At 38.6% G+C, this 10,871-nt stretch overlaps 1 long non-coding RNA gene across 2 annotated transcripts in view; it reads left to right on the forward strand.

Annotated features, from left to right (window-relative positions):
* The window catches only part of LOC120371049, a 77,509-nt gene extending 68,600 nt beyond the window's left edge, over positions 1-8,909 (forward strand). For both annotated transcript variants that reach the window (XR_005584120.1, XR_005584121.1), the window contains 2 exons: positions 8,165-8,251; positions 8,806-8,909. This is a non-coding gene — a long non-coding RNA (uncharacterized LOC120371049). The remainder of the gene's footprint in view (positions 1-8,164; positions 8,252-8,805) is intronic.
* The last annotated feature ends 1,962 nt before the right edge of the window (positions 8,910-10,871 follow it).

Below are 10,871 nucleotides of genomic sequence, written 5' to 3' on the forward strand. Positions count from 1 at the left end.
ATGAACATTAGGGTTCAGAGAGCTCATCAACCAGCTCTTTAAAGAGTCTTGGATGCAACTTATCTGGACATGTTCATTTAAAGATGTCTGACTTCAGTAGCTGCTGTTTAACATCCTCCTGGGTTCGAGTTGGAATGGACAGTGTTTTGCAATGTGATTTAACTTCATTATTTGTTTTTTCTGAATATAGAAGAGAAATATTTGAACACTCCTACCTCTTCTGCATTATTATTATTATTATTTATTATTGACAATTCTACCATTTTCCATTCAGTAATGAGCCAATACTGCTGTTAGGATTATTTTTGTTCCAAACATATTGAAACTCCTTTTTATTGTCTTTCACTCTGCAGGCGAGACATTGAGAAATGTAGCTTTATCCTGAGCTGTTACAGTAACAAACAGCACCCTTGCTCTGTGTTTGTCAGATAGTAATCTGTATTACTCTCAATGTTTGTATGGACAATACCTGATGGTATCTGAAATGGAAACTTAGATTTTAGGTTCTGTAAATGTAGTCCTAGACTTTCTTTTGATGCCTTTGCAAGAGGGTGTTCAATCTTCTAGGTCTTTATGCTGATAGGTGTGTAAGAAAAGTGTTGGTTTGTTTTTTGTTCTTTTTTAAATTTTGTCTGAACTGCTCCATCTTGTTTAGCTCAGAGTACTGTGGCAGCAGCGTACCTCATTACGGCTCCAATTCAGCAGTGTAAAAAGTACATTCTTAACTTTTAGCCAGTGGTCTCAAATGTGAGCTTTGCTGGATGAGATTAATCGCAAACATTCCCTTCTGAGAAGTCCAGACAAAAATGGTTTAGGATCTAAATCAGTTTTTGCCAACCCCAAGTTTCTGAAGATCTTAAGTCTGGCTTAAAAATCAGGCAACCTTCATAAAATAACTTTTTGTTTTGTTTTTTGGGGGAGAGGAGGTGATGGAGGGGGGAGGCATGGTTTTTTGCTTCTGATGTCATAGCCTTTAAGAATGAGATTTTTTTTCAACCTTTTGTGAGAGCTGGAAGGGTTATTTGATGTAAATCTCAGATGCTCATGTAATCATTAATCTAGTCTGACAGTAAGCATGGCAAGAGACCCCAGAAGTTAGTGTTGAGGCAGGATTTACTAGATGAAAATCTATGGCCTTTGTCATGCAGGTGGTTGGATGAGATTATTAATTTGTACTATGGTAGTCCCTAGAAGCCCTAGTCGTGGACCAGGTCCCCATTGTGCTAAGCACTTTAGAAACCAAGGTTCCCCGTCCCAAAAAGAGCTTACAACATATGTATATAACAAGAGACCACAGATAAATACAGACAGATGGGAGAGTATAAGGAAACAATAAAACAATATTGTTCAGCATGATAGGCCGTTGTCTCAGTATACTAATAGCCTAACCATTGCCAAGGAAAATCATCATAATGGTCCCTTCTGGTCTTAAAGTATGCATCTAACACTATTTTCCTTCCCATATTATTTGCTGGTGTTTCTATCTTGAGATAGAGCTGAGGATATTTTCAAGTCTAATTGTATTTAAAATATTACAAGGTTTAAATATGCAGTGTTTATTAAGTTAATAAAATTTTCATGAAATGTTGGAAATAGGATGAAATCTGTTCAAGATTTATTAAATAATGGAGAAATGTAATTCAAACAAATAGACCCAGTCTGTTTAATATTTCATTGTTATTTAATGTAGGAATTGTTAATTTTGTTGAACTTGCAAAATGTAACCAGCGTTATATCAATTATTAAGACTTCTGTTTATTAAGTCCGTATGTGATTTGTTAGTCCTTTCCCGAAGGTTGTTAAATTTAAGTGCTCCACTAAATCTGGACAGCTCTTGATTATTTTGTACAGAGGAAATAAATAACTTATGGCACCCTGTGGCTACAAATTCCATGCAACAGCAAGCACGATGTACAAAGAACAGCTGGGTACGAAACCTTCTCTAATGAGGGGATCCAGCTATAGAATGATGCCTCAGAAGTTAGGGAAATGCAGAGCCTGAGTTGTCAGAAAATGCTGCAAAAGTTTTTCTACCATAGCAAGAATGACACCCATGGCAGTGATCTTCCCACCTCCCTTCTCCAAATAAAGAGATATTTTTACCAAAATAAAGAACAATGCCACTTTTTTAACTTAGAAAGGGACAGTGACTCCCTAAAGTCCACTTCACATTTCACTACTGTCTAGGGATTTTTTTGAGGCAAATTGTGGCATTATATTCATTTTTTTTTCTTCCTCTGGAATGAGACAACTTGAATTTGGTATTGTCAAAGGGAGTCTCAAATCCCTCCCCCCCTTTTTAAATGTGTTCTTGCTCAGTGTAGAACACCATAGTAAGATGAATTGCTATAGTCTTCATCTTATTTCCATTTCTAGTAACAGTCAGGGCTTCAGCAATCCAACTCACTTTCCCCCAAAACTTCATCTCATGTGTAAATTAATAAAACACACACAAATCTTGAATACTATTCCTATCCTATTATTTAAATGGAATTATTTTATTAACAAAAGTAAAATGTTTATTGCACTAAATCATATGAAAAAACAAACATATCATTTTACTCATCAGTTATATAGGGGGTGAATACACACAAGCACATACATGAAAAATAATAAACACTGTCTTTGCCACTGTCAGGTTCCTCTCTTTTTCTCTTACAACTCTGCCATCAAAACACCACCAAATGTTTATTCCCAGAGGTCAACTGATCCATGAGGAATGACATGATTATCAACCCCCCCCCCCCCGGTAAAAGAAAGGGGAATCGTGAAGTCGTCTTCTACAAACCCTTTATCTTATCTAACTTCATAAGTGCTCCATGTGCAGATGAATAATTATGTAAAGTGTCAAACATACATTGCTATCTTCTGTGGCCTGCCAACCATATTTCACTGCCTGATTTAAAGTCCTTTAAGCTGTTTATTTAAGCACTTGTTTCCATTCACTGCCACCAATAATAGGTCTACAGAAAAATAGACTGAATGTAGCTTTGCAATCCTTTAAATGAGCGGCAGTGACAAAGTGCATGAGCATATAAGGTCAGTAGCCACTTAATAATAAACTGGTCTTGCTATACTCTTCCTCCACAGCAAGCACAGATGTTGTACATTATTTAACAAAATACTTTGGCCTGATCCATTGCCAAAACAAAACTCTCTTCTTCATCCTCCTTTCAAACACCTTCTGCAAACTATATAGGATACAGCCACTGGGGCTGCATTGTACTAACTGAAACTTAACGCTTTCCCAGTTAATAGCCTGGGACTGTGAGCTCAACTGGAGACAATCTTATTCCAAAAAGCAGTAGTCTTCTAGTTTATAATATTCCCCTTTTTGCTGAAAAATATCAGGGCTTCATAAAAAGATCAGAATATGCCACTGCTCAAGGCATCATTAAAAGCCTGGGGAAAAACCTTAGAGAGGGAAGCTATGAACTCTTGCTAAAATTCAGCTGTTAACTAATATGCACCAAGGGAAGCTCCTTTCTTCATTGATAAAATGTGTTTCAACTTTCTTCTTTTCTACTGGTTCTGTTAGATCTTTCTGTCAAATCTCGGGGAGGGGAACCCTGCACTGCTATTAAACTGATTCTGTGTGCAAGGGAGGATCTGTCTGTGAAAGAGCTCTGTATAATATTCCCTTAACTATTTGGATTATACCCCTGCAGACCATCCCTATACCATTAGTCTTATAACTCTGTCATATCTTCCTGCATTATCTTTTTCTTGTATTCTACAAATATAGCATGAGAGACTGCCCATCACTTGCTGGCTTCAACTGTATTGTCTGGTGTTAAATTGTCCCCTTCTTTACCTCCTCAAAAACTCTGTGTCATAGAGTTTAAACCCAGCAGGGACCACCAGATAATTCATTCTGACCTTCTGAATTTCACAGGCTACCAGTACCAACCACACACTAAACCCAGCATCCAAAGTTAGACTCATCATATGTCCACTCCCTTCCCAGAGGTCAATCTGCTGTGAAGATCCTTCAACTCACTGTTTTGCCTCAAAGGTGTCAGGCGATCACCAGGCTCCATTGGGTCAATTACCACACTTAGAATATGGAATATGCCTGGACTGTTTCCTGTTACCAAACCCCTTGCTTTTTCCTGTTACTAACTCAGTAGGACACAAACAAGCATTCTTCAATTTCCAGTGCCCCTGTCAAAAAACATTGCCCCATTAAGGTAAACTTGAAACAAATGCTGGCCAGAGATCACTGTAGGCTGCATTCCACGAGGTCCAGTCAACACTGTAACATTTCACTATCCTTCAGAATGATAACAGGAGAGGAGGGAGATTATGTAATGAGAAGATGCCCCAAAACATGTAATAGCCTTTCAAATTGTTCATAAATACATTTCATCTCACACTAATCCTTTGGCTATGTCCCCCTGTTGCATCTAAATAACGAAAACTAGCCATTTTAAAATTATCTAACCATAAAAGGAGCTATTTCTGTAAATGTTCTGGTGCGACACAACATCTTGTGACCTAAATCATGAAAATAACCTGCTTCTTGGCCAAAATTCTAATGCACTCAGTTCTAGAGCTAGTCAAAGGGGAAAACATTTTTCACACACATCAAAATGTTCAAGTAATCTTCATTCCATGGGCTTCAAAAAGGAAACATTTTCCATGTACTTGAACATTTTCACAATTTTAAAATTTTTGTTCTTCATTTTATACTTAATTTCCCCTTCGCTCCTTTTTTTTCCTTCATCCATTTTTTTCATGCCAAAATAGGAAGAGAGATGAGATGAGAAGGAAAAATGAACTTTGAAATCAAAAAGGACTTATGTTCCAGTATTTTGTTGGGAGGTGAGGAAGAGAGGAAATAATGAAAAAAAATGGAATATATTTGTTTTCTCTCAATTTCAGCCAATGCTAATCAGTGTTGATACTGTATAACTAGAAAACAATATCCATGCTCCATCTTAAGTATCTGGCTTTATGGATCAGTAAGGTGGATTCCCTCCTCCAATCTCATGAAGCTATCAAAATATGCTGCTTGGAACTTCAACCCACCCCTACTCAGTAGTAAAAATGTCACTGTAACTTTAGTATTCTTTTCTCACCATCTATGGAAAAATATAGTAAATATATACCGTAACTTAATAAATTCAAATAAATTTTAAAATGGAGCCTGCAATGTTATGTATGGAAGTCAAGCTGGGGTGAGAAAATTCAGTGTTAAAAGTTTTCAGCTAAAGGTAGCTTACAATTGAAGTTACTGTCAGGAAAGGATACATATTCTGGCTATTAAACTGTAGAATGTCAAACTTTCAGTGTCAATACTAAATCTTTCTACACTGCAGTAGCAGACAGCAGCAGTAGTAGCCCTGTGGGTGTCTGCCTCAAAAAGCTTAGCAGCCTCACTGCTTGAAAAGTTAAATGGAGATAATAGTAACTGCACAAGTTGAAGCGTGTCTCCATCCCAGAAAATGACAATGAACTGGGCTGTATCCAAGCATGGCTCCCAAAGTATGTGTGTTTGCAGGGAGGGACTGGGAGAAGACTGGGGCTGAGTGGGTAGAGACTGTTAGGGATGCTGTTATGCAGAACATGAGGAAGGAAGGAAATGTTCCCCCAGCTCATGACTCATTGCAATGGATGATATCACATGGTGTGCATGTCTCCTAGAAGGTATGCAGTTTTGCTTTTGCAGATAGTGCTATGTAGATCCCAGTTCTATAACTAATAGCAAACATGCAGACTCCTGCTGCCATCCAGAGCCCCACTGACTTCAGTGGGGCTTGTAGTGATGCAGCAACTTGCCTGCATGCTGTTAGTTGCAGGATTAGTATTAGTTAAAAACAAGATGCAATAGGTGGGTGAAACAAACTGGAAGGAGTGGAATGGGAGTGTTTGTGGAAGCGGTGGGAGCAGGTAACAGTAACAGTAACAAGTTTTATGTACAGTTGCTTGTTTTTCCTACAATATCTGTAACACAACCTCCTGTATGTTTCAGGATCTCTCTGTTGCTTAGATTATCCTTCAGGTGAATGTTTATGAGTAGCAAATATTAATCTTCGATATTGTGGTGCCATAGTTTTAAAAACTATCTCAACTATAAAACTTATAAGGTGTGGCTAATTCTATTAAAAAATTCCATTTCATTAAGAAAATATTTTTGCCCAGTGCTGTTCTACTTTCCACTGCAAGTAATGAACTGGTTGTGAAGATGTCAATTTCCTGCCACATTCTTGGGAAAACTTATTGAATTAAGTTTTAAGTATCTTTGGGGTCCATTGTATTAAATGAACAGTTAATATATTATTGTGTGTCAGGATTATATGTAATCTCTTGAGGGGGAGATATGAACAGTCTGAGCACTGGGAATTCAAAGGACTATATATTGAACACTGGGCCAAGTAAAAATGAACTTTTAGAATGAGAAGTGTTGAGTGACTTTCCTAGGGAATATCTAGGGAGAGGTGAATGCAAATTTCCCACTTTTGGTTATGCAATAACCCAGCCTTTAGAAGCTATGCCCTGAGCAGTGGGCCTTTGTTTGCTGATTACTGGTTATATAAAGCCAGGATCAAAGGCCCAAGCTGTGAAGGAAAGACTGAACTATTCATTGTTGTTCTAGTTCTGAATCTGAGACAGTTAGGGACTTACAACCACATAGAAAGAACAGTTGTGGGTTTTGAAGGACTGACACTTACCAGACCCTGTGCTGGAGTTGAGGTGATCTCCAGTAAGCCTCTTACCATGTGTGTAGATTCTTGTATTGCTTGTAATATTTTTTAATGCTTTCACCTCAAGAGTAAATGTGCTTGCCTAGAAAGAGCTGTGTGGTAAATTATAACTGCAGGAAATAGTGCCCATAACCTCTGGAGAGAAAGCAAAAGAATAGATGCTGACCTTTTTAGGCAGTCTGTCTTGTTGGGGAATAACACAGTATAGGCAGGGAACTGCAGCCTGGAAAATGCTTGGTCAAGAGGGAGAGATGGGGTCTCTGCCCAAGAAAGGTAATGTCTGGGAGTGAGAAGCCTAACCGTGGGTGCCTTTGGTGGACCACAGAAGGGGAATACAGGTGTACAGTTGCCCTGAGTTGTGACACTAGGGTTTATCACTTTAATATAATACAATGAAGATTATACATTTCTAGATTGTTGAATAAGCTACAAAGTCACTAACAAATACTCTATCATCATATTTTGTCCAGTACAAGTTGTGTTATCTAAACAGCATAATCATGTTAGGGCTAGTTAGGCTGTAGAAAATACAAAGCTGTGTGTCTTTTCATCTTCCAGAGTGTAGTAAGCAGTTGACCTTTACTACATCAAAAGACAAACTCTTTTTGTCTATTGTCTGTATTAAATCATGACTCCTAGTGGCTAACATATTCTGGCTTCATACCAAGAACAAGCTACACCATTCTACAGTACTATTCCAAAGCAGTCAGACTTTTCAATAAAGGAATGTCTCTAGACATGTCCTGACAGCAGTAATGAAAAAGTCATACCATATTTAATGCAGTATTTTTCTTGTGTTTTGTAGTGGCTGTGTATTGAAAATTAGAATTAATTATATCTAATTAGAAACACAAAGTTCTGAAATGGAAATCAGGAAGCCATTAAACATTAATATCAAAATTATTACACATTATCTCAAAACTGTTAAATGTCACCCCATCAATATTACTATTTAGATCTAGTCTTTTTGCCCTTTTTTTCTAAAGATCAAGGTCATGGAGCTCAGCAGTTCCTGTTTTATAGGGCCTTGGGGCCATTTTGAACTATTATTACTTTACAAATGTTGATTATGATTGAATGCTGGAACAAAAGCACATCACATGCATTGCAGAGCAAGACTGCACTGGAATACATAGGCAGCCTGGTACAGCATTCAGAGCAGAGTAGCAAAAACCCAGTATCTAATGATTATTTCTTTAATCACTTAGCTTTTTTATTCCTTCACTAAACAGTAAATGATGAGAAACAAACTGTAAAACATTGCCTAAGATTGAGACTAAAGAATATTGCATATTTCTATATTGCTCATATTTGTTTCTCTGAACAGTGTGTTAATTTTAATATATAACTGGCAAAATAGCTGATATTGCAATGGGATTGTCCTAGGCAGAAGCCTATTTTGAATAGAGATTTGCCATAGTCAGTAATAATGATATAGGTATGTTTGAACATTGCAGTACAGAGACACTTTTTACCAAAGCCCAGTGGAGTCAATGGAAGTCTTTCAACTGACAGCAATGGCCTTTGGATCATGCCTGTAGGAGGTAAGTTACCTTGGTAACTGTCATTTACTATCTGTGCTTTTTGAAAGTAAGGTAGGAGTGTATGTGCGTTTTAAATACTCATTAAAAATATCTCACTTATTATTCTGACTGGGTCAGATCTAATAGTTTCATGTGACTCATGAGAAATTCCAATACATATGGGTCACTTTTTACCTATTGGTAACAGATGCATTATTACATACCAGCCAAGCATGTGCTTTAAGAATGTCTAGTCTAGAAAATCTGAACCTTTATTCACACAGGAATTATAAATCATTTACACTTGTTTCTATGGCATTTTCACTTACATGTATAATCTAGGGACTCAACCAAGTGTATTTACGGATAGCTAGGGATCAGTCGGGTGTGCAGTGTTTCAGCTCTAAAGTGTGGTTGAAGTAACTTTTACTCCACCTCTGATAGCAGAGGCGTGATTGTCCGATTCCAGGGCCCTGCAATGTGAGAAACTCCACTCCGTGGGTGCACAACGGTGGCTTATTTATGGCCCTCTAGTTACTGTTTGATAAATATTCCACTTCTTTCTTTCTTTGTAGCTGCAGATGTGTAAATCATTCTGAATGACTCCTATTGGCTTCAGTGGATGCTGGATCAGGCCCAGAGTCCAAAACTGAGAAAGGAAGAAAGTCCAATGGAGGTGGGTCTTTGACAGACCTTTCATTTGATATGGTTCTTATTTCCTCCTTTGTAAATAAGAACAAAATAGTCTTTCAAAGTATTTCTGCTTCTAATTCTAAATTTTCTTGGGAGTTTTGTTACAGATCAGTACTGCTAAGGGCTATGTTAAGCCATTAATAAGTGATGATGTGACACAAGTTCAGCACTGAACAGTTCAACAGTGCTTAGAGGCATAAAGGGTTAGTTTCCTATGTCCATGTTTCTTCCCCCTCCACAATTTTTCCTCTTGCACTGCACATGCACCCCTTGGCTTGATCTGCACAGCCTTTGGAAGCTCTCTTTTCTCAAACCAAGTGCTTCAACAACAATTCATTTACCTTAGTCAATTGGTGCTCCAACATGCAATGAGACTCTCTGACAAATCGAGAGAGAGAGAGAGAGAGAGAGAAACTGCAAGCTCCATCCTATTAAAAAAAACTAATGAAAAGTTTCAAACCGTTTCCCCACTTCTCCCAAACATTAGATTTTTTTAAAAAATGCTTCTCAGGAGGCATCCAATTCTTGTCACTACAATTGCTACAAAATCTACACTCAGAAATCTCTCAAATTACACAAGTATCAGAGGGGTAGCCGTGTTAGTCTGGATCTGTAAAAGCAACAAAGAATCCTGTGGCATCTTATAGACTAACAGACGTTTTGCAGCATGAGCTTTCGTGGGTGAATACCCACTTCTTTGGATGCAAGTGGTGGAAATTTCCAGGGGCAGGTTTATATATGCAAGCAAGAAGCAAGCTAGAGATAACGAGGTTAGTTCAATCAAGGAGGATGAGGCCCTGTTCTAGCAGTTGAGGTGTGAAAACCAAGGGAGGAGAAACTGGTTCTGTAATTGGCAAGCCATTCATAGTCTTTGTTTAATCCTGAGCTGATGGTGTCAAATTTGCAGATGAACTGGAGCTCAGCAGTTTCTCTTTGAAGTCTGGTCCTGAAGTTTTTTTGCTGCAGGATGGCCACCTTAAGATCTGCTATTGTGTAGCCAGGGAGGTTGAAGTGTTCTCCTACAGGTTTTTGTATATTGCCATTCCTAATATCTGATTTGTGTCCATTTATCCTTTTCCTTAGAGACTGTCCAGTTTGGCCGATGTACATAGCAGAGGGGCATTGCTGGCATATGATGGCGTATATTACATTGGTGGACGTGCAGGTGAATGAACCGGTGATGGTGTGGCTGATCTGGTTAGGTCCTGTGATGGTGTTGCTGGTGTAGATATGTGGGCAGAGTTGGCATCCAGGTTTGTTACATGGGTTGGTTCCAGAGCTAGAGTTACTATGGTGCGATGTGCAGTTACTGGTGAGAATATGCTTCAGGTTGGCAGGTTGTCTGTGGGCGAGGACTGGCCTGCCACCCAAGGCCTGTGAAAGTGTGGGATCATTCTCCAGGATGGGTTGTAGATCCCTGATGATGCGCTGGAGGGGTTTTAGCTGGGGACTGTATGTGATGGCCAGTGGAGTCCTGTTGGTTTCTTTCTTGGGTTTGTCTTGCAGTAGGAGGCTTCTGGTACCAGTGCAAATTCTGGACCCAGTTCTCAGCTGGTGTATGTTGATGGGGCTATGCCAGTTTAGGATCAGGCTTTATTTGTTCAAATTCTGGTATTATGACCCTAAAAATTAATTCAGAATATCTTCATCTTATGTACAAGGCTTCAGCTATCCTCCAGTGATGTTCGAACAAATGAACCAGCTTAAACAAAACAAAACATATATGTGGTATATAAGCCTAATATAAGGCAAGATGGATGGCAAGCGACACTATGGGACCAAAATAATGGGTCCTCTTCAATACTTGCTGTTTCAGCACTGACATTATACCATCTCCTAGAGCATAAATAGGTAACATTCAAAGTAAAACACAACAACAGCAAAACATTTCCCCTACAAAGGCAGAGAATATGGAGCCCACACTTTCTGTTGGCAAACAAACAAAGCT

This window comes from Mauremys reevesii, linkage group 8, assembly GCF_016161935.1.
Source record: "Mauremys reevesii isolate NIE-2019 linkage group 8, ASM1616193v1, whole genome shotgun sequence".
NCBI lineage: Eukaryota > Metazoa > Chordata > Testudines > Geoemydidae > Mauremys > Mauremys reevesii.